The 25,356-nt window shown below is 33.0% G+C and overlaps 1 protein-coding gene across 14 annotated transcripts in view; it reads right to left on the minus strand.

The window, feature by feature from the left end:
- Positions 1-25,356, minus strand: part of TBC1D5 (TBC1 domain family member 5) — a 544,964-nt gene that overhangs the window by 490,094 nt on the left and 29,514 nt on the right. For 10 of the 14 annotated variants that reach the window (XM_077865315.1, XM_077865313.1, XM_077865314.1 and 7 more), the window contains one exon: positions 13,535-13,597. The exons of 2 other annotated variants lie outside the window; for them this stretch is intronic. The gene's annotated coding sequence lies outside the window, so the exon portion shown is untranslated. Of the gene's footprint in view, positions 1-13,534; positions 13,598-15,824; positions 15,850-25,356 lie in introns of those variants that run through there. 2 more of the 14 variants (XM_077865307.1, XM_077865309.1) reach the window with 2 other exon arrangements.

A 25,356-nucleotide genomic window follows, 5' to 3' on the forward strand; every position in this document is an offset into this window, starting at 1 on the left:
TGAAACAGTACTAATACACAACAAATGATGCACACCTAATAATTTATTGCATCTTTTTTATTTCAAGAAGAAATACTTTCAATGAAAGGGTTAATAACATTAATATTCTAATATCTGGCCTTGTATGAGGCAGCTTCAAGCTGCTGGGCACAGTCCAAGAATTTCATAAACGACAGCTTTTTATTCAATGGTTAGAGTGCATCACAATCTAAATCTTAAGTGTTTAATATATGTTTAAGTATACTTTTAAATACATGACTTCTACCAAAATGTACAGTGCATTAAAATAAAGCCTAACTAATGAAAATTGTAATAGAAATTTGAGCCCAAAGAACGTAACCTAGATTACAAAATTTTCAAATAATCTCTAAAAGAAAATTCCAGAATATTCATAAATGAGAGTCTATCACTTTCAGTATTACCTGGGCACAAAATCATATGGTTTATATTAAGCAAAACCATGTCTTATTTATGCACAGACCCAGTACAACTGTTGCAACAGAAAAATAAACCCCCAAATAGCATGGGTCCCAGCCTCCCACAGGTTAAAATAAAACAAAGATGTAAAGAGTGGAAAATATAACAAAAGAAATACTTTTCAAACAAAATACAAAAGAAGATATTTTATGTTTTTATATACAGAGTAGGGAAAGGATAAAAATGTTTTTTAAGAAGAACAGCATAAAGGCAGCCCGGGTGGCTCAGTGATTTAGCGCCACCTTCAGCCCAGGGCCTGATCCTGGAGACCCAGGTTCGAGTCCCACGTCGGGCTCCCTGCATGGAGCCTGCTCCCTCTGCCTGTGTCTCTGCCTCTCTCTCTGTGTCTTTCATGAATAAATAAATTTTTTTTTTTTAAAAAAAGAGCAGCATAAGAAGATTGTACACAGGCTTCTTTGCAATTGGCTTTTAGCCATAGAGGAACTTCAGCAAGAAAGGATGAAGCAATGCACAGCTCTAGCGGCACCAAACCGCCTGAGAGTGCTGAATAATACCAGAAACTGGATACAATGCTCTAAGAGTTGACAGCAATTTGTCCCATGTGCTGAAAACACTGAGCCCTGCAGAGCAACATGATTATCTGTGGAAAAAGTCTGTGCAAAGTATCCTGGCTCTTAAATGTCCATCAAATGGGAAACAGATACAAAAATTGTGTTACTGATATTGTCCTATCACGAAGTATTAGGGAACAGTTAAAATTTAATACACTGGGTGTAAAAATAGAAGGAACAGCTCAGAAACAATGCTGGGTAAAAAGGATTTTAAAATAGCAAACCACATAAATATTCTAATAGAATATTTCAGTTAGTAAAAACACTCAATGTTGATGAACACATAAATGTACTATTAGTCTAAAAAGGCTATAAACCAATTTCAAGATGGTACTAATCTCTATGAAAGGAATGAGCTTAAAATGCTTTTAAAATATATATACAGCAAATGTTAACATACTAATTTTGCATGGTAAATACAAGGTTGCCTGTTCTATTTCTTCTCTGTACTTCTGTAAATATTTAGAATATTTCTTAAGTATCTTAAATCTAAGCCATGATGTAAATAATTTTCTTCTGAAAAAAATTATAAAGATTTTACAGTATCCTTACCTGAAACATGAGAGCCTACCTTCTTAAAAATCACTGGTTTGACTAGTCCCCATATTTTAAAACTTTTAAATTCCAACTTAAGAAACTAAAAATTCTACCCTCTTTTCACAAATGATTTGGCTTAGTAACATTTTCAAAGCAAGTTCTCATGAGACCTATGCTTTTATCTCAAAACTGAATGGAGGGATTACACCAGGTAGACTCCCTAAGTAAAGTTAAAAATCTTAGCAGGGGCTTTTAAATAACTGGTTCTATCATTTACTGTTAGAACAAACAGGCTTGACTGAGAACCTGACTCCCATTCCTTGGGTCTAACTGCCCTGGGGGAACCTTTCATTCATTAGTGAACATGTTTTCATTTTCTTTGTTTATGTGAGATATTAAACTTTTACCTGTTAAGAAAGGAAGTGAGGGAGAGAGGGAGCGAAATTCCTAGTAAGCCTTTAGACTTATCTAATGAAATCTTTAAAGAAGTCAGTACCACAATGACAAGCTTTTTATCTTGCGTTAAAAAAATTTTTTTAAGATTTTTATTTTTTATTTATCATTGAGAGAGAGAGAGAGAGAGAGAGAGAGAGGCAGAGACACAGGCAGAGAGAGGAGCAGGCTCCCTGCATGGAGCCCAACATGGGACTCGATCCCAGGTCTCCAGGATCGCACCCTCCGCCGAAGGCAGGCGCTAAACCACTGAGTCACCCGTGCTGCCCCAACGTTAAAATTTTCTAGAGTCAAATTTCTTTTAAGGTCAGCCTCATTTCTTTACAGGCCTTTGGAAATGTGACAGGTCACCTATGGCTAAATAGTAACAAGATGCCTCTCATTTACAATCAAATTTGTACACTAAAACAAAAGTTTAATATACTTTTTTGTCACCATGAAGAAAAGACACTGTTAATTTTCACAAAAACTTATAAATATTCTCTCAAAGTAGAAACCATCTTATTTAAAGAATTACTGGCTTGTTATCTTACACAAGAAATCATATTCAACTTATATTGATGTTTTCTATCTGAAGTATGTCATGCAATATTGCAATTTATCTTATAAATCCACTACAGTGTGATCAAATCCAATCAACTCTGATTGCATAAATTTGAAACAATGAAGCAATCACATCTGTTAAGCAGTTCTAGCTCTAGACACCACTGTAAAAGTTTACACAATAACAATTACATTTTTTTCCTCCATAAGACTTTTTGTACTTGAGTTTTCATAACATTTCTTGTGTACTGGGGTTCCATGTCATCTACCGTATGAGGTAGAACACAAAATAAAAGATAAGGAGACAGGAGAAACTGGAAATGGGAAGTAGAGACAGTATACATGTGAAACTAACACACCTTAGAAAATATTTTCATAAAACTGCAAATGAATCACAAGATAGAAAAAAATTAGTGAATTTGAAAGAAAAAAATTCTAACTTTATCCTGAAATGACTATTAAAAACACAAATATTGAATTTAAATAAAAATCCATGGATACAAAGCTTGCCAAACTATGCTTTATGAAGCAAAAGATACATACAGCCATACAGCCAAAAAATCAGCACCTACCTTTTTTGGTGTAATCCTAACTTCTGACATTATAATAGCACATGAATATGCTAACAGCATAATATATATTACATAATAATAATAGCATAATATATATCCTAGAACACATATTATTCCCTTATAATAACCAGGGACTTCTATATACTGAATATATATTTCCTGATTGATTTACTTTTCTTTTTCTTTTTTTTTTTTTATTTATGATAGACACACAGTGAGAGAGAGAGAGAGGCAGAGACACAGGCAGAGGGAGAAGCAGGCTCCACGCACTGGGAGCCCGACATGGGATTCGATCCCGGGTCTCCAGGATCGCGCCCTGAGCCAAAGGCAGGCGCTAAACCGCTGTGCCACCCAGGAATCCCTGATTTACTTTTCTTTTTAAAGATTTATTTACTTGAGAAGGGGGTAGGGAACAGAGGGAGATGGAAATAAGCAGACACCCCACCGAGCGGGAATCAATCCCAGGACCCTAATAGCATGACCTGAGCTAAAATCAGAGTGGAAGGCTTAACCAACTGAGCCACCAAGGTGCTCCTGACTGATTTATTTTAACTTGAATGAAAACAGGAGTCATGGCTCAAATAAATTAAAACTATTTCCTACTACTAAGTTAAAATTAATAAAACAAAATTATGATCAAAGGAAAATTTCCCAAAATGAGACAACAGGTAATTCTGATGGCAAAACTTGAATTCAAGAGAGTGACTAAGATCTTTTAACAAAATCACGTGCTAATTCAGATGCTGTCCTTTTGTCTAGGGAAATGGAAAGTTTTCACAATACAAATATATCCCGTTCTCTTAGAATTTTCAGTTTCATTATTTGGAATTATTAAAATGCTATATTAACCAAAAAGACAAGAGTTTGCCTTCCACTCTTGTCTTTCCTATGATTCTGTTGTACTCTCCTTAATATATAACTCCTCACTAGTTTTTTTTGATATCTTATAGCTTAATTCTTAATCAAATGCATTAAGAAAGATGCTCTCTTACATTGAAACTCTCATGACTATTTTGTACTTTAGCTTCAATATAAAGACATTAATTTGATTACCATAGGACAGTAACAGTATCAATATTTTACTAAAAGTAAATCTCCATGAAATTTTATTTATCAAACATTAATCATCAAATAGGATTAAAATAAGAAATAACAGAATTCTGACAAAACTGTACTGTTGCTATCATCTATTTCATTTCTATATTTGTTCATGTTTTCATTCAAGATATACTATTTTTATACTGAAATATCAGTAAAAATAGGATAACTCCTGTTTTTATTATGAAGATAAGCAATAAACTAATTACAACATGGTACAATAAGTGTTCTACAAAAGTTTGTGGAAGGTGAGGTGATATCACCGAGAAATCAGAGAAAGCTTTCAAGAGCTGCGCATCTTGCAGGATAAATTAACCATGAAAAGAGGTAAGGAGTGAAGAGTACATAAAAAGATTTATTCAAAAAAAGATTAAGCAGATGGGTCTACTTCCTCTCCTTCCCAAATCTCAAAGAGATCTCAAATTTTTACAAAATAGAGAAGTAACATATCAAGGGAAATAATTCATAAGACAACTTACCATAAAAGACTGTGAGGCAGGGCACCTGGATGGCTCAGTTAGTAAAGTGTCTGACTCTTGATTTCAGCTCAGGTCATGATATGCAGGGCTCCACATTCAAATTCAACGGGGAGTCTGCTTAGGATTCTCTCTCTCCCTTTCCCTGCTCCTCTGCCTCCACCCCTTGCACGCGCACTCACTCTCTCAAATAAGTAAGTTTCTAAAATTAAAAAAAAAAGTAAGGAAAAGCAAACTATTTTGTCCATATTCCTGTAACATTCAGCCTCACACATGCCACCTCTATAGTACCCTGGCAGCAAATCTCCAAATAAGAGAACTAGAAAAAAACTAACAAACAGGGGAATAAATTCTTTTTTAAAAATGAATTCAAGATAACTTGCCCAAACTTAAAAACACTTGCCTCCAGAATGAAAGGGTCCTTCAAGTCCCAGTATAAACAACGCATAAAATCCATTCCAAGACACATCATCATAAAAATTCTGTGATAAATATTCTAAAAGCTTTCAGAATAATAAAAACAGGTCATGCACAGCAGATAACAATATGCAGTTGGAGAAAAAACCATGGACTTCTTGGAAGCAACACTGAATGTTATAAAACAAAGCCTTCAAAATTCTAAAAGAAAATTACCTACAACCTAAAATTCTATACCCAGCCAAATTATTAATCAAGTGTGAGAGTAAAATAAGGGCATTTTAACCCTTCCTAAGATGTATGTGCCTACAATAAGGAAATTAAACCAGAAAAAAGACAATGAGTTGCAATCACTAATAAGGACCAGGACAAAACTATCCAACGTCAGAGGATATCAAATTCTTGACCTTCTAAATTGCTTCAATACCTTATAGCATGAATGAAAATAGCAGTGGCAGCTAAAGAAACCAGAAGGAAAAAAAAAAAAAGAAGAAGAAGAAAAAATCCAGAGGAAGCAATTAGAATCAAGCATTCTTTGCCTAGGCAAAGATGCCTATGAGACTAGAGGGAAACCCCAGGACAATGGCTGTTAAGTCTTCAGATGAGTGTCTACATTAAACCAATAAATGACTGCCAAACTGTTACACATTCATCTCTAAAGTTATGCTCATATAGATTATAAACAGTGTCACTTTGAAGATAAACAAAACCATGAAACTATACAAAAAATGCACGCATACACACACAATTTCACTCATGATAGGGTTTAACTGGATTATTTTATAATTAGATTTCATTTAAGAAACCAATAATAAAACAGTATAGTTTCTATGAAGACAATGATTTAGAAATATAAACAACAGTTCAAAATGGTTGTAAATGATTATACCACTCATCAATTTCAGAATCTCCCCCAAAATTGATTAATTAGCATCAGTTATTTTTCAAATTTTAAGTGAAAAACTGTGCCTACTCTATCTGGGTGACTTATGGATAAAATAAACCTCTTTAAACTCATTACATATACTTCCTAAGCAGTTAATTTTCACTTACAAAAATTTCAAAGAAATCAGAGTAATCCTCATAATCTTAACTAGAAGAGTGTTTAATGAAGTTTTGGGTTTTTTTAAACTTTATTTTATTATTTTTAAAATATTTTATTTATTCATTCATGAGAGAGACACAGAGAGAGGCAGAGACACAGAGGGAGAAGCAGGCTCCATGCAGGGAGCCCGACGGGGGACTCAAACCTGGGACTCCAGGATCACACCCTGGGCCGAAGGCAGGCGCTAAACCGCTGAGCCACCCAGGGATCCCCAATACTGAAGTATTTAATTCTACATGAATTGTTAGTTTTGATAGAAGCTCCAATTTAATCTGGAAGTATTAAGTACATGAGTTGGAAGAACTATGAGGAATAAGCACATATTTCTAAAATAGTGGTTCTCAATCCCACCAGATCTAATGTCCCTTTCTTTCTCTGTACTCTCCTGAAATGAAGTTCAGATATAATAAAATCTAACTACACAAAGATTTTTTTTTAAATATTAATTCCCTAACCATAATATTAATAAAAAATAAAAGTAAAGTATAACAAAATACTTACTTCATTAAATAAATGCTTAGGTGTAGCTACTTAGAAAAGGAGATTAAAGAGTCACATATCTGCACCTGTATATAATAAATAATTTTAGATCTAAGAGATAAAAGAACTCACTCACCATAAGAAGTACAAGAAAATGAAAAAGGAGTGGTATAGGAGAACCCGACAATAAAAATTAGTGTTGAGGTAAGTGATTAAAGACAAAAAGTTATTTCATGTGAAGATAAAGACAGAAAGCTTAAATGAAATAATGATTAAAATGCCAAGACAAATTATATACCATTCAAATTGAAAAAATTATGAAATACGGTGTGAGTGCAACTGACCTGGGTTTTATTTTTAAGTGCAGTGGCAAACAATTATCTAGGCTAAGACATGGTATGGTGTGGTTACAATATATCCCAGGAATACTACCACACTGTCAAGGCATACATACAGTAAGTCTCTAGTACTTAAAAATACAATAGAGACTACATCTTCCAAAAATAATAAAGTAAAAAAACGTATTAGAAGTTACAGAGAAGTTATAAAATAAACTCTTGTAATGATATCAGAGGAATACAGAACACAAGGCAACATAATTTTAAAATATGATTTTACTATCATTAATATATTTACATAATTAATATATATGTTATACTATATTACGTATATAATATAATTTTATCATTCTAAAAAATGAAATTTTAATATTTAGGATGGCAATCATGAAATATCTTTAAACATTCCTTATTAACTATAAAATTAAATGAGTTCTATTAATTTAAAATTTAGTTTGTTACAAAGTCTTAAATATCTTGTTACATATTTGCAATAAGTATTCTTGAGCCTCCAGTAAACTGCATTACTAAACTGAAAACTTTTCCACTAAATTTCTAGTTAGAACTGTTATATATAATAACATTTATATTATTTATGGATGTGGAAAAATGTGAAGTAAATTACACAGAATTTTGAGAGGATTTCTTTATTCTACTTAGGCTTCCTCTCCACACAAACTTCCCCTCAAGTAAAGATTCTTCGTGTAATATCTTACAAAAAATTGTCAGTACTATTATACATGAAAGTGTCGCTGCTTTATCTTTGAAGAGAATTTAAGCAAGCAGACCTTGAAGTTACGTGGTACTCAGGACAATCCTTTGTAGTCTGAGACTGTCTCACACACTGTAGGATATGTAGCATCCCTGATCCACATCTATTAAATGCCAAAAACACTCCCACAGTCATTGTGACAAAAAGCATAATTTCCAAAATTCCACTTTTGAAGCAGCACACTCTTATTTAGAAATTACTAGAAGTCTTATAGCAAAGAGCATATTATAGTGAGAAAAACACTAGGAATAAAGTGTTTCAAAAACAAAAAAAATACTTATCAATTATACAAAAAACTATTACCTTGACAATTTTATCATCTTAACATCCTTTCTGTGAACTATATTTTTTGATATTGTGTAAAGAGAACGACTTAAAGAGATCTAATAACCACTCTAGGTCATATGTATATCCACTTTATATAATTTTTAATAGAAAGTTTTCCTATATAATCCTTTTAATATTCCAACATTTACTTAGTCAAATTAGGATAAAAAAATAGGATATAATCCACAAATTGTATGTACATAGGCAGGCAATGCTTACATAGTTTCATTTGTGTGGATTTTACTTTGTTTTATTGTGTGGATTTTACTTTGTTTTTATTGTTACTTTATGTTGTTTGGTGTTCATTGTTTCACTGAGCAACATCAACACTAAAGATACTATATTTATAATATTCAGTATTATTAAAGACTTATATGTATTATTTTATTACCCCAAGAAATCCTTACTGCATGAATCCCCTTTTTTTATTTTGCAAACTCAAAATTTAATAAGGTTCTATTTAATTAGTCAGGATCCAAATATACATTCATGCCAAATTTAGGAACCACATGGGAGGTTATGGAGAAAGGTATTTGAAACACTTCCACAGGACAACCTTGGGCTGCTCTCTTAATATATCAGTGCAGGGACCTACACTACTTCACATGCTATCCACAAAATGGACGAGGTGTGAAAGAAATTTTGTGTTTAATGTGACCTTTGGCTGTACTTTCACTTGTCATAATTATAAAGGAGCTACTCTCAGAGCCAACATATAAATCATGCTACTACTCTTACAACTACAGTAGTATTTTACAAAGTTATTTTATACTTGCAAATTCAAGTCAGAATACAAGGAAGCTCCTCTTTTGTTTCCAGACATAATAGGGCTTTCTGAACAAAAAGAGTTCGGAGATTAAACGTATGAATGAATAAGAATTACTGCACAAGAATTTTTCTTTTTATTGTACATTCAAACAAAAATATGCCAGTGTGGTTATCTGTTTGAACTTAAATCATCTATGCTCTAAAGGCAAAGAAACTGGAACTTTAATAATCTAATTATGACCTTAACAATGTAATGTCATTTTAGATAAATACCTGTCAATAGGGAATTAAAAAGAAAACTACAAAAAAAAACAAAAAAAAAACAAAAAAAAAAAACTTTTCTAGAGATTCCTATTTTCCTACACAAAATGTTACTAAGGAAAAAAGAAATGTTACTAAGGATAAATAGTTGTTTTAAAAAATATTTTGGCAAAAGTATCAATATACATGAAATGTAACATGATTTTTTAAGGGGGGGATAAAAAACACTGGATCATCCAACATAAAATTATAAATTCTGAAGTAAAACAAATAGGATTAGTTTTCGGTATAATATTAAAATATGCCACCAATTAAAAGATTTGCAAGGTAAAATGAACATAGAAATCCTGTAATGTATGATATGAAGAGAAACTAGAACTCTCTATTATACTATAAGCAACTTTGCCATCCTCATCTTTCTGTTCCCAATAGTAACACCATAAGCTGTGAAACATTGGTCATACTTTATAAAAGTCAGAGCCACAAACTGCCTTGGTTGCCTAATAAAAGCATACAAATACTGGCACAAGAAGTCAGTTTTATCACAAAATCAAATATTTTTAAAGACATTGTGTGTGAATTAAGATTACTCCTAAATGTATGTTATATAAGGGTATTAGGAATTACTCAAAAGGTATGTGAGATAATACTATCACACTGTAGTAGTGTGTCCTGAATTGGAAGATAAATTATATGGCCATCCTAGCTGTTACAGTATTTCATATTACCTAAATTATGTATTTTGAGGATTTTATGATGTAACATTAATTATTTACTTGGAAACTCTAACTTAAAACTTTGTGTGATTCACATAGAACCCTACTGTTCATACATATGCAGCCATTTACAACATTCACACCATCGCTCAAATTCTACTACTGCCTAACTCTAGCTCACCTGCTTTCTGATGCCTTTCGTATGCTTCAGACCCAGGATGAAAAAGATGTCTCTTTGTCTTTAGGTAGCAGAGTTAAAAGATCCCATTAACCTCACACAAAGTCAAAACATTTTTCCTTACTCCCAGAGACTCTGCAGAATCTTTTAAATAATTACAATTAAGTGTTTAAAATTACAACTGGCTATGTCCTCATCCTTTTTATGCACATGTTAAAATACTTAGCTGTATGTTAAACAATGTATTAGAGTTAACAGTACATTTGTGGTCATTTCCTATAAACGCTTAGACATCAGACTCTTAACAATACGTATTTAACTCTGATAATACCATTATTTGTACAAGGAAATCAGATTTGACCAAACAGAGCCCTGGAAATGGCCTTGGGCTTAAGAGTCCAAAGGCCTGAGTTTTGGACATCTACCAGGCAAACCATACAATCTCCTTGAGGCACAAATTCTTCTTTATGTAATTCTGATCCACTATACAGGATTACAAGAAGAATCAAATCAGAAAATTCAAGAAGCTCAAGTACTGCTCACTATTTAGAAAAGATGACCAAGTGTAATAACGAAGTGAATATACTTACCAAATTAAAGAGATAATTACATTCTCTTTAAAAAAAAAACAAAAACAAAAACAAAAACACCCCAAATGCTTAATACCAACTACACATGCAAAACTGTAATGGGCTAAGAAAGACCCTTGAGCTGAGTGAAGTCAGTCGGAGAAGGACAAACATTATATGTTCTCATTCATTTGGGGAATATAAATAATAGTGAAAGGGAATATAAGGGAAGGGAGAAGAAATGTGTGGGAAATATCAGAAATATCAGAAAGGGAGACAGAACGTAAAGACTGCTAACTCTGGGAAACGAACTAGGGGTGGTAGAAGGGGAGGAGGGCGGGGGGTGGGAGTGAATGGGTGATGGGCACTGGGGGTTATTCTGTATGTTAGTAAATTGAACACCAATAAAAAATAAATTAAAGAAAAAAAAAAGAAAGACCCTTGAGAGTCAGATTCAATGAGTCCTAATCCCAGTGCTAATCCCAGTGTGTGGCAATGACCAAGTTATTTAAACTCCAAGTTTCTGTTTCCTCATTCATAAAATGAACACAATAACTGTACTTCTCTCACTGTGAAAAACAAACAATCCATGTGAAACATGGAAGCACTGCACCTGCACACAGTAAGTGCTCAATAAATGCTAGTAATCTCCATTAATGTCTCCTTCCAAAACCAAGTTCTAAATAATTGTTTTCATGTCAGAAGAAAATTTTCCATATGTGTGCATATGTGTGTGCATGTGTGCACACACATGTTTATCTTTCAATGAAGACCACTTGGATAATACAGCTAATACTCCACAAATACATATTAATAGTGTGTCTGAGTATAGTATTGTGACAACTAACATAGTAAGATCTTGTTCAACATTGGAGAAGGCAGCTTTTTTCTTCAAAAGAAGTCCACATTGGCATACTGAAGCACATTTTGAAATAAAATTCCGTATCTGACAGTATTTGTGGTTGTTCATCTCCAAAACAGAAGTCACAGATATGTATAATACACACATTTTTAAATCCATGTATATAAATCAAGTGAAACCACTTCCTTAAAGGCAAACATATGAAGATGCTAAAGGAATATTCCAATTAAATATTCATATATTCAATATTTCAAAATAAGAAATGTGGGTATATATGTGCATAATTTACATTCCATAGTAAAACCTCTCTACAGAGGCCATTTTCAGCATATTTCAACAACATCCTGGGGTGCCAGGGTGGCTCAGTTAAGCATCTGACTCTTGATTTCAGCTCAGGTCATGATCTCAGGGTCATGAAATCGGGCCTCGCATGGGGATCCGCGCTGGGTGTAGAGCCTGCTCAAGATTTTCTCTCCTTCTCCCTCTTCGCCTCCCCACCACACTCAGCCCCCGCCGCTCACACTCTCTCAAAAAAAAAAAAATAATTAAATTACATTAAAAAACAGCATCCTAACTTGAATTGTACAATGTTGCCTTTCTCTGCAATGTTAAAACTGTAAAGTACACAGTAATTCATGCAGGCAAATACAGAAGAAGACTAAGTTGTACATATGACATTCTTTTACCCAAATATCTACTTAACCTATTCATTAAACCAATTTGATAAGAGAGCCCTAATAACTGCACTACCTTAGAAAACAAAATCAGACAAAAGAAATATCTTATTTAAAAATAAAAATGTTACATAAGAGAATTATTACCGAAAGTCAGAGAAATTATAGCTTTCATTTATAAAGGCCCTTGTCCATTTTAGTTCATAAAATAAAGTGGTAAAAAACTTTCCATAAGAGATAGGACATTAAATATGTCACCATGACGGATATAAAAATGTCTCAATATAACATTGTTTGCTAAATACACTTATAATGAGAATTAAAAAAAAAAAAAAAACAAAGGCTACATTAGTCAAATTTATATCTCAGGGATCCAAATCTAAGTTGGACTTCATTTCTCTGAACTTTCCTAAAAATATCCCAGTGGTAAAATAGATTTGCCCCTACAACAAAATAACAAGACTATATTAGTTATTCTAAAGCAAGTAAGAAATACAGACCTGCCCTTTAGAGATACAAAGGATAATGTGGACTGAGGTTTACAAGTTCAATCTCAGTTTACATACTATAGGCTATATCATTAATTTGTAAGTGACTCTACAATGAGTATGCACACAACACATAAACATTCTATCATCAGTAACCCTAAACAGGTAAATTTAGAGCTAAACAAAGCATAACTGAAATTTCAACTCTACCATAAATTACTAAAAAAAAAAAAAAAAAAAAAAAAAAAGTCCTTGGGCATTGCAATGAATACACTTTTGCCTTAGAGCTAATACTTTAATTTTAAAGAACTGCACAGAAAAAAATCAAAACTAGTCAGTAACAATGCAGGCTCTAAAAGCAATAAACTCAAAATTAAGTTATAAATAATTTAAAGCATGTCATGAAGATGTATTAATAATTCATCAGATAAATAATTTACTAAATAATCAAATAAATAAATAATGAAATACATAAATAAATCAGCAAATAAATAATTCTGCAAAATAACCTAAACAATAAGTCACCCAAACAAATCACAAGCCTACAAAACTACAATGATTTTCAGGATTCTGATAGTTTTAAATAAGCAAATGTACATAAACTAGATCAATCCTTGTTAGAATTAGAAATATTTTTCAGTGCTATTGGTAAAATCCTCATCTCAATACATAAGAACACATTTTCAATTTTTAAAGGACTGCATTGGATTAGTTCTTATAAATTATTAATATGATTATAATATATCCTGCTCTATATTTTACATATAATATCTTTGCCTACATATTTTCCCCAAACAACTGGATACTTAAAATATTCTTAATTTACACTTCTTTTCCAAAGTAATACTTACAGTATAATGGTGCCACTGCCTTTCTGATAGCTTTCCTATTTTCCCCAAGTGTTTGGAAATTCTCTGCAGAGGTAAAACAATAATTATTATAGATGAGATTTCATTACTAGCGAACAAGGTTTTATAATTGCACAAAGTAGCAATGGCAAGTGGACATTATTAGCTGTAAACTACGTAAAGTTTTTAGAAGTCTTTAGTGGACTAAGTGCAAGCTAACAGAGGCTAGCTTCCTCTATTGGAACTGACACACAAGCTGTTACAATTGGCAGGATTTCTGATATGAAGGCAAAACCTTTGAAGGACAAAGTGATTGGCTGACATTTAATGCTATCCTCAATTTGAGAAGCTCAAAGTCCTTGATAGAATACATGAGATCACTTAACTGCCACAATTTGAATATACTGACAATCTAATTAGAGCACCACATAGAGACCAAACACCACTGACCTCATAAATCAGTCTTTGTTGGACATTTAAAGGTTTTATAGAGTATACCCATAGTATAGTACTTCTGAAATCCAGAAATAGTAGATCCCAAACTATAACAGCCTTGTGCACAGAGATATGGGTTTTCTATGCATTACAGAGAATAAATTCAAACAATATAGTTCATTTGAAGAGAAGATTGCCTACAGTCTTCAAGTGGAAGGGAAGATTAAGATTCTAACTTCATCTACACAACTTCTCCATAAAGGTTCTTGAACTATAGATCCCTTAAATCTGAGCCCAACCTAAAAAAATGTATCAAATCCTAAACTGTCATAAATTGGGTAGAGCAATGGTTCTCAACTGGGAAACAATTTCCCTCCCAAGGGACATTTGGCAATGTTTGCATACATTTTTGGTTGTTATAACTGGGGAATATTAATGGCATCTAGTAGGTAGAGATCAAGGATGCTGCTAAATATCTATAATACACAGAAGAGACCCCCACAGAAAATCATCTGGCCTAAAATGTTAATAGTGCTGAGGATGGCAAACCTTAGGGTAGAATAAAATAATTTTTAGTAGTACATGGTTTTCCTCTTATAAAATAGCACAGATTTGGTTCAGAGATGTAAAGTCTGTTATGTGTGTAACATTATACACAGTGGAATACCCTAGAAAAAAAATGTATACCCTTGAAAGGGGTATATGGGAACTCTGTACTTTCTGCTCAATTTTTCTGTAAACCTAAAACTGCTCAAAAAAATATTTATTCATTTTTTAAATGTGTATTCTTCACTTAAGTTATGAATAACTTTCTTAGAATCAATACTAAAAAAAAGTCTACAGTAACAAAAATGTTTTTTTATTTATTAAGATTCTTCCAATAAAGTTAGTAAGAGAACATTAAAAGTCACATTTACGAGCCGACTTTGTCAACGTGACTAGCCAAGATACTTAATAATATTAAAAATTCATAGGGCTTGGAGGGATTATTCAGATACAATATACAATCCTCAATGGTTTGTGGTTGTTTTGTGAGTTCTGTTTTGGGTTTTTAGGAGGTTTATTTTTGCCTAAAGGCTACCAAGTGTTTTCTAAAATAATATTTGTAATAATTATTAAAAGCACTTGAGAACAAAATTTAGCAATACAGCTATCAAAAATATCCAGAAATTATGTACCATTTTTTTTAAGTACTTTCCTTCAAATACCAATTATCTCTCTCCTGTCTCAAAGTAGATTTTTGTTTGCAGTATAGAACTAAAATCTACCAGGACATAGTGCATGTTCTTATATTTGATCTATCACATTACTACATAGAGTATTAAACAATAGTATCCTTATCAGATAGGATTAGGTCATGCCTTTCCCATGCCAAAAAATGTTTTGTGTTTTTTTAGATTTTATTTATTTTTATTAATGAGAAACACAGAGAGAGACAGAGACAGAGACGCCAGCAGAGGGAGAAGCAGGCTCCACTGCAGGGAGCCCCACATGGGACCCGATCCCAGGTCTCCAGGATCAGGCCCTGGGCTGAAGGCAGCGCTAAACCACTGAGCCACCCGGGCCACCCAAAAAACTGTTTTTAAGTAATAATATAATGACTTAAACAAGAAGGAAAAAAGGTAGAGAATTTCATGGAAATGTCCAGAAATAGACCATCAGAAACTGATGTGGCAGCTCCATTGAGGACCCAAGTTCCTTCCATCATTTTGCTCTACCACATACTATTTCTGATCCAAGAAGACTATGAGCACTCTGGTGAATACATCCATGTTGTAGGCAACAGAAAAAGGAAGCAGAGGAAAAGGCCCACCCTGCTCCCTTTAATTCTCATGTATTATTTCAGGTTACAACTTACAAACCATAGCTTTGTCCTTTGGCAACACCTAAACATTTCAGAGGCTAGGAAACGCTGTCTCCAACTTTGGTAATAATGCCCAGGTACAACACTGAGGTTCTTCTTACTAAGGAAGACAGGTAAAATAAATTTTGTAGGGCAAACTAAGACACACAGTGCAGTGCAAGTAACAACAACTTTTTGAAGAAAATGGGGGATGCACTCAAAATTTCTCATTAGGGGTTCACTGCAAATTATTAGTACATGTACTTACATGTTTGTATATGTGAAAGAAAACCTAACTGGTTAAATAAATGTTTAAATAAATTTAGGGATAATCTCAGAATAGAATGCTACCGATAGTCACTAAATATCACACTTTAAAATTTTACTGATATGGAAAAGTGTTCAAATGTTAAGTGAAGAACAGGCTATAAAACATTTCATATAAAATAATCCCTATTTTATATAATATAGCTACACACTGACACATACATATATGTATATGCAGTATATATTTATACATACACATAGGCATATCATATACCTATATCCAGAGAGAGACAGATCATATAAAATTCAAGAGAATGGAACTAAATTAAATGATAATAGTGGTTTAGGCTTTGGGAACTATAACTTTCATTTTCCCCATACTTTTCATTGCTTTCTAATTTTTCTACAATGAACAGGTACTATATACTTACAATTATTTTTCATGAAGATTTTGGCCTAGATAAGAAAAAGTACCTTATAAAAGTAGTCCGATTCAGGCTTCAATTTACACTTTTTACTTAGAATTTGCTGATGATAAAAAAAGTGGGGGAAAATCTATAATTGAGCTTTATCTTCCCCAAAACATGTAGGTTTCTCTTTAGTTGGTAGTAAGAAGCTAACCTCTCTGTGCCCCTCTTGTTTTCAACTTACTAACATTCACATATCACATTTGTCAGCTTTATACAAGTCACTCCTAGCCAGATGCTACATCCATCATTCTTAACAATTTACCCTGACATATTGATTACTTTGTTCATATCACTCTGTAGAACTAATCATTCGTACTTCATGCTTCTACAAATCCTTCCACTTTCTATATTTCTCAGTCAATTTTTTTCTACTCTACTGCACATTTTTCTGGTTACTTATATAACGGATATATCTAACAGAAATTACATCTTTCTTATATCTTAACAACTATCTTGCATTGTCTTGAATTTTCTAGAGCTATTACTAGATACGTATACCATTCTTACATTGGTATTAACTCTATTGTCTATAGTCTCATAATTTGGAACACCTCGAAGTTCTCCACATTTTCTAGAGTGATTCAATTTCCTAAGCCCCCACTGCTACCTTATAAAAAGAGAAAAACAGGAAAAAGGCAACCAACCGATATATTTAGAACTACTAATATGTGTATTGGATTGACCAAAACAGCCAACAAACAAAAAAGTAAAATATATAGTCCCTATACTCTAAAACTTGGTCAAATAAGACAAATACACACAGGACAGGGAGGAAGGGAGAGAGACAAAGAAATTGACAACCAAATTTAAGAAGAGGCAAGTATATAATCAAGATAATATGTACTACCAAAAATCCAAAGGTAAAAGCCACAATCACAGAAAATCAGATTAGGCTCTTCAACTGAGTTCAAATCAATATAGGGCTACGACAGTGGTTCTCAACTATAGGAGACATCATCACCTACAAAGAGCATTTGGCAATGTCTGTAAACACTTTTGGTTATCACAAATGGAAGTCACTATTTGCATCTAATGGGCAGAGGCCAGGATTGCAGCTAACATCCTAAAATGCACAGGAGAGCCCCTACAGAAATGAATTATTCAGCCTAAAATGTCAGCAGTGCTAGAAGCAGCAGTTGGGAGTCAAAAGAAGAGATAGCATTAAGCAGGATGGAATGACATGAGTAAAAGAATGGTAACCATAATATAAGATGTCTTTAATAAACCATAATATGGCTAGTGAAAGAACAGGGGAAAAAGAGATTAGAAAACATAACTGGGCATAGACTGTGATGGGCCTACACAATAAGTCTGACAGACCAAGGAGATAAAGAAAAATACCTATTATAATAACAAAAATATAAGAAAGCTGAGGCGCAAAATAGCAACATATTTGATAAGAAACAAAATTGTAGATAGATGGGGACATTGATTTCAGCGTATGGCAGACTAGACACCTTGACTATTAGATATTACTTCTAAAAGTTAGTGGAAAAATCTATTTTAAAGAACTGCTTAGCTAGCAAGAAAGTACAGTATTCACATTAAGCCATAAACAAAAGTAGAATAAACAAAACCAGAAACCAGCTTTTATCGTGAGAATATGTGTTGCACTGCAGAAAACTGGGCGTACATTTTGATGGCTACAGAGGTTCAGGAGATAGACTCTAAAAGTCTGTCAAAAGGAAACACCTATATAAAGCTGTTATTCCAAAGGGCCACCACCCTCAGGTGAAGAACACCACAAAGATCTCCCTCCTGTTATCCCTTAAAGGCATACCTACTCCTAGAGCCAACCATCTCTAACCCCTGGCAACCCCTATATTCCACCTCTATAATTTTGTTATTGCAAGAATGTTTAATCAATTCTCTTGAGTAACCACAAAACGTAACCTTCACAAAGGTTCTCAGACTGAATCATACTACGTGTAATATTCAATAAATCTCATATGACAATGTCATTTCAAGTACTCTTAAACTGTTAGTATACCCCCCAGGCATCTGGGGGAAACATAGGCAAATTATTGGTGAAAGAAATAACTTCAATTCAGGCCTCAAAGAATCCAGCAACTTTCAAAAAAGTCTACTAAAAAAAAAAAAAAGTCACAAAACATCCAAGGATACTAGACACAATGAATGAGTCAATACAAATAAGACAGCAGGATTACACTACAGATTCTTCAATTAGTGGACAGATTATATAATAAAAATGTTCCAATCAATAGAAAAGTTTAAAAATACATATTTATAAGTTAAATAAATCCTCAAGAAATAAAAACATAAGTTTTAATTCAGGGTAAAAGTTAAACAGCAGAGTCAATAAAAGTAGAGCAAGAATTAAAAAGACATTTAAAACCTATCTAAAATTCAGTTCATAAAGAGAAAGAAAAAATGTGTAAGAGCAGGTAAAAAATACAAAGAATAAGGTCTAACAAAATAATTCTGAAACTGTCTGAAGAGTCATTTTTCAAATTGCCAATCCATTGAAGACAAAAACTGTAAAATGCAAAAGTGAGTTTCTTCTTTAGACAATCTTATGCTTGGATGTCACAGGAATATCAAGTTGTCATTAAAGGTTTCTAAAAGTTTACTTCAAATTTCTGTCCTTAATTCATCACATACCAATAAAATAAATTTACAGACCAACACTGATCTGAAGATCACGCTTTAACAATGCTCTAAAACACAAGTAGATCAGGACACCTAGGTGGCTCAGCGGCTGAGTGTTCGACTGAGGGTGTGATCCTGGGATCCTGAGATCGAGTCCCACATCAGGCTCCCTCCAGGGAACCTGCTTCTCCCTCTGCCTAGGTCTCTGTCTCCGTGTCTCTCATGAATAAATAATCCTCAAACAAAACAAAAAAGTAGATCAAGATTAGAAAAGAATTTAAAAGAAAAAACAGAGTATAGGAAATATTCAAATAAATAATGGTTGAAAATCTCCCAGCTTAGCAAGATGCAACTGGACAATCTAAGATGTAAGAAAAAACAGATAATAAAGATATAGGTAAACACATGGTTAATTCATTACCAGTGCAGAGGCTATATCCCGCCACAATTACTACAACACAATTCCAAACTAGCATTTTCCACCATCATTTTTAAAAACAAACAACTTGGGCTAGATGTACTCTAAATAAACAAAATAGAAACAGAGTTAGTAAAGAGAGTTACTGAAGACCAAGTTTTAAGAGCTAATGATTTCCTCTCCCAGTGGAAACATTCTGTCCATACTTCCACTAAACACTAAACTCTGCCCATACTGCTACTAAACACTAAACTGTGTTTAGTTTATTAAGTTAGAGTTATTTTTAATGTATAAGTTTATGAAATAAGAAATACATTTTTATCTTAGCACAGGCTGAAAATATCTTCAATTATACTGAAATGAACAGGATTCCAATTTCCATTAACTGTCCTTTACAACGTGAAGTAAACTACATAATACTTCAGCATACTTTATCTATCAAATCTAAGCAGAAGTTTCTTTTATTTCTAAATGCAGGTCATTTAAAAGACCGTGCTCAGACATCTAGCAGAAATCAAATGTAAATTCAAACCTACTTGAAAAACAAGAAATTATGGGCATCACACATCCTGAGGAAGAACCATAACTAATATCTAAGTGTTTGGTCATTTTCAAAGGTATAACACACATCTAATTGACGCATCACAATAACCTGATGGGATCTTGGTTTTATAGAACAGATATAATAATAGCTAAAAGCTTAAAAATTGAAAGAACATGTCAGCAAACATATACAAATATATACATAAATATAACAATAGAAAATAGAAAAAGATATCCAAAATCTAATCAATGGCTGCTGCTTAGCATCATTCTCCATCACATGCAATTGAAAGGACAATCACTAGGCATACATAGCAAATAAACTAAACAAAATGATGTATTAACCAAATTCAAACAATTCAAGATTTTTAAAATTTTTATTGCATATTGAATCTTAAGATTTAAATGGTATTACATCTCACTCAGGATATGGAAAAATAATTTAAATAGGGAAAAAAAAAAAAAAAAAAAAAACCCTGGGCTAAGCTGTTACAACATCCATCAAGGAAAAGTGATGAGAATGGCAGAGATCGTCAAACCAAGGTCCTTAAATAAGAGAAAGTTTCCTCTAAACTATTCCGTAGATATATTGATTCTAAGTTAATGCCTGAGACATGAAAGACACAAGACACCTTAACTTTGTGGTTTAGAATAAAGATGGATTTAAGCTGCAAATTCATGAAGTTTTGTGGGGTTTTTTTTTCAATACATTGCTTCAACAATATACAAGAGTCAGGCTATAATTTTAAAAAAGTTTTTAATTTAAAAAATCCTCACAGAGCCAGTGCTAAATATTTATTTATTTGAGAGAGCATGTACGCACATGCATACACACGCTCACCCGTTGAGTGGAAGGAGGGGCAAAGGGAGAGAATCTTCAAGCAAATTTTGTCCTGAGGACAGAGCCCAATGGGGGATCAATCTCACAACCCATGAAATCGTGACCTGAGCCTAAACCAAGAGTCAAACACTTAACCAACTGAGCCACCCTGGCACCCTCCTATAATTTAAAATTTTGACACCCACACCAAGTTTAACTGATCATCCATCTATTCTAATAAAAGAAAAAATGTCCCATGGTGCCTTTTGAGTTTTTATTCAAGGTTATAATCAAATTTGTGTGTATTCTTCTCAGGTGCTTCCAGTCTTCTTTGTGGAGAGAAAAAGCAGGCTTCAAAAACATATCCACATATACATACACATACATATCTACATACATATATGTAGAAAATGTTCCCATAATTCTTAGTTTCTCAATGATACTTCCCGATCCTTATGTAAAACATGGAAGTGAATAGGTAAATAAATTTTTTAAATAATACTAAAAATCAATGGTCTTTAAAATATATTTTTAAGTTAAAGCAAATCAAAGAGCTTTTAATGGCACCCATAAGAACAAGCCACAAAGCCAAAATTCATCATAAACATTTGCAAATGGCTTAAAATTGGGAGGAAATAAAGGTTAGTACGTTTCATCCCTTAAGCTTACCTTAGGGACACTCTAATAACTAAAATTACTGACATCTGAAGATTAACATCCTTAGTCAAATAATCAAAAGCTTTCCCACTGAAACACTCCTAATAAGTGCTGCAAAAGGCAATAAACTCATCTACATGGAGATTTGGGAATAGAACCAAAAATTGCTAAGAGCAATCATTAATTTTCTTCAGCAATGGGTATTTTAAAATAATTGTGCTAATTCTTTCCCATTCCATAGTATCTTCCTAAAATTCAACTCGAAAAGAATGTACCATGTTGGTACTACATCCTCACAGAGCCAGTGCTAAAAAAGGGTACAGGTTAAGGGTCTCACCCTTTTTGCTCAAACTAAAACGTCACTCCTTTGTTAGAGGGTCATAGATGTTATGCATGAAGGAAAGCTAATTCTAATAAATGTCTAGGTTTAATCAGCTATTCTTTTCCATAAACACTGAATCTACCAAAGAATTAACTCTACCTTTACACATACACACACCATTAGTAAACTGTTCTTTTACAACTTTTTAACCAACTCATTTCATGAATAAAATCTTTAAAATCATACATTGTATTATAGAAAAATTGGTAACCATTTAAAATTATACAATGTATTATAGAAAAATAATTGGTAACCATGTTATAGACAACTCTTTCAGCAATTAAGGAGTAACTCTAGTATTAAATTGCAAATATTAGCAAGAAAATGAAATGGAGGAGATAGTTCATGCCTTGTTCTCACCTAATTACGAAAATTATCTAAAGAGGTTATAGGACTTATTTCAAATTCTATATAGTTAGGAGCCATAACTATTCATAATTATACATTTGAGCTTAAATTATCTTAAATTAAATATTCTGAATTTAAATCATCTTTATGAATTTTATGAGTACGCCATTCTTATCATTTGTCCTAATCCTTTAACAAAAAAAAAATCTAATCTAAAATTTTAAGAACTGTATTTTTTTAAAATAAAGTCATTAATTTTCAGTCACCTTTTGATTGCCATTTACATGTAAAGAAATATGGGTTATTACTTTTGCTTTTAAGTTCTCTAACAAAGAAATAAAAATCATTAAAGGTTATTTTAAGTTTTTAAATTTAAATTAGTGGGTTTTCTAAACTTTGGGATAATTTTTGGTAAATGCTTTTTGTTTAAAAATTATAAACTTCCATATAATTATAAATGCAATTTTAATCTAAGTTATCTAATTTGACATAATTTAAATCAAAGGTATCATGAATAGTTATTATAACTTTTAATTACACTGTATTTTAAACACTTATTTTTATAACACTAAGAAAAAAATTACAGGTCATGCACTATCTCCATTTTACTGTCAACATATTTTTATCACATATGAAAACTGAGTCTTATGTTCCAAAAAAATACATTGGATAGGACATTATATCCATTTTTCTCTCTCCAGTAACATTCACAATAATTTTCACAGTTAACTTATTCAGAAAATGTGAATTCAGATTTTAAAGTACATTTTATGGGTAAAGGTCCTAGTATCACTTAGATACCTAAATTTAATTTCCTGAATAGTTACTGAAAAGATTAAACTACTATAATCAAATACTATATACAACAAAAAAATTCAAGGCAACAAAATGTCCAAATAGAAATATTTCATGTTTCTGCTGTAAGCCCAATTATTTCTATATATTCTGATACACAAAAACCAGGTAAACAGTTGTTGGGAGTTCGTGTGTGTATATATATATATATATATATTTTTTTTTATTGGACTTCAATATGCCAACATACAGTATAATACCCAGTGCTCATCCCGTCAAGTGCCCCCCTCAGTGCCCATCACCCATCACCCCATTCCCCCGCCCACCTCTCCCTTCCATTATTACCCTTTGTTCATTTCCCAGAGTTGGGAGTCTCTCAATTTTGTCACCCTCTCTGATTTTTCCTACTCATTTTCTCTCCTTTTCCCTATAATCCTTTTCACTCTTTTTTATATTCCCCATATGAGTGAAACCATATATAATGATTGTCCTTCTCCAACTGATTTACTTCACTCAGCATAATACTGTCCAGTTGGGAGTTCTTTTTGATGGCTTTTACTTTTGTGAATTAAGCACAAATTTAGGGGTTAATGGCTGTTAATATAGCTTCCCCACAACAACACACATAAACTAAACAATTAATACCTTAAAATAGGTAAACTTCTCTCCATTTTTCTTGACATTGATTAGTATACTGAATAATTCTAACTTTATAAAACTTAGTTTTCCTAGAAGCTTCAAAATTATTATCCTTGGTATACACACTTCTTAAAACTTTCAATACCATACAGAGTTTTAAATATCTTACTTTAAGTATTTCAACTAATGTCCTCACCTGTGGAAGGTTCCTATTTAAATACCTCTAAACTGGTCACTTCTACATATAAAGTAGGCTAGAGATACACAACTGGACATTCTTGATGGAAATACCTTTTACCAAACTCCCTATCTATAAAGGAATCTACTCAGCAAACTGACTCTAAAACTGGAAATTAGATTGAATCAGGATAGTGGACTAAACATACATCGTAGCCTCCTCATTTCATACCAAATCTACAAAAATTAGATCTGAAATACATAGTTTCCTGATTTTCAACTTCCTGAAAAGATCAATTGTAATTCTCACTCATCAGTTCTATGAAATACCTTTGTTGTTTTTAAATATAATTCTATTTTGGGCTAAGCAGTCTTGTATGAATTTCTGTTACTGGCACAAAAGAACCTGTATCAGGTGGCACAATGATAATTCCATGGATGATTCCAACACTGACCAGACTGAAAAACCAGAAGGTAGACTGGAAACTATGAAGACTACCAGAAAGACTGAAAACAAAATCTTAACTGGAGCACAAACAACAAAAACCACATTTCCTGCAAAATACAAGAGTTTCTCTGAGAATGGTCCAAATACAAAAAAGCTCTATTTGAAACTAGAGGGAGTCTGAAGGCTATCAGCAGTGCGAAGTAAGAACATTAGGCAGGCTACCTCCACACCTCTCACCCTCATTCCCCAAGGCTAAGCAGCCAGTCAGAGAGGTATGTCGGTTTGTCTGTGTGCCTCCCTCCAACCTCCCACTTTCAAATAGGAGTGTGGACCCTTGGTAAAAGCCAGTTTGTAGAAGACTGGTACCCTACCTAAAGAACATGTACCTAAAGATTTTATTATTAAAGGTTTCTGAGGAAATTTGTAAAATGATCAATCAATGTTTTAGGAAGATTAATCTAGTCTCAGTAAAAAGGATGAACTACGAGGCATCTGGGTAGCTCAGTCAGTTGGGTGCCTGACTCAGGGTCATGGGATCCACCCCCACATTGGGCTCTATGTTTGCTCAGCAGAGAATCTGCTTGGGATTCTCTCTTCCTCTCCTTCTGCCCCTCCCTCCTGGTGTTCACACATCCCTGCCTGTTAGCACACACGCTCTTTCTCTTATATAAATAAATAAATATTAAAAAAAAAAAAAAGGGAAGAAGAATGAACTAAGAAGTGGGAAGAATACAGACAGGAAAGCCAGTCAGGAAACACTACAAGCATGTTAAGGACTCGAAATCCAGACACTCTATAAACAGAAAACACAGATTCACCTAGGCATATTGATATGAATAGAAAGAACTTGTTGAATGACTTGATGCTTTGAGAAAGGAAAAGATAAAGACAGCTTCGTTCATTTATTTTCAGAAAGTGCTCATTATAAGCTTTGTTTATTACAATACCTGTAGCACTTGGATACCTGTAAATT

This window comes from Canis aureus, chromosome 22 (assembly GCF_053574225.1).
Source record: "Canis aureus isolate CA01 chromosome 22, VMU_Caureus_v.1.0, whole genome shotgun sequence".
Lineage (NCBI taxonomy): Eukaryota > Metazoa > Chordata > Mammalia > Carnivora > Canidae > Canis > Canis aureus.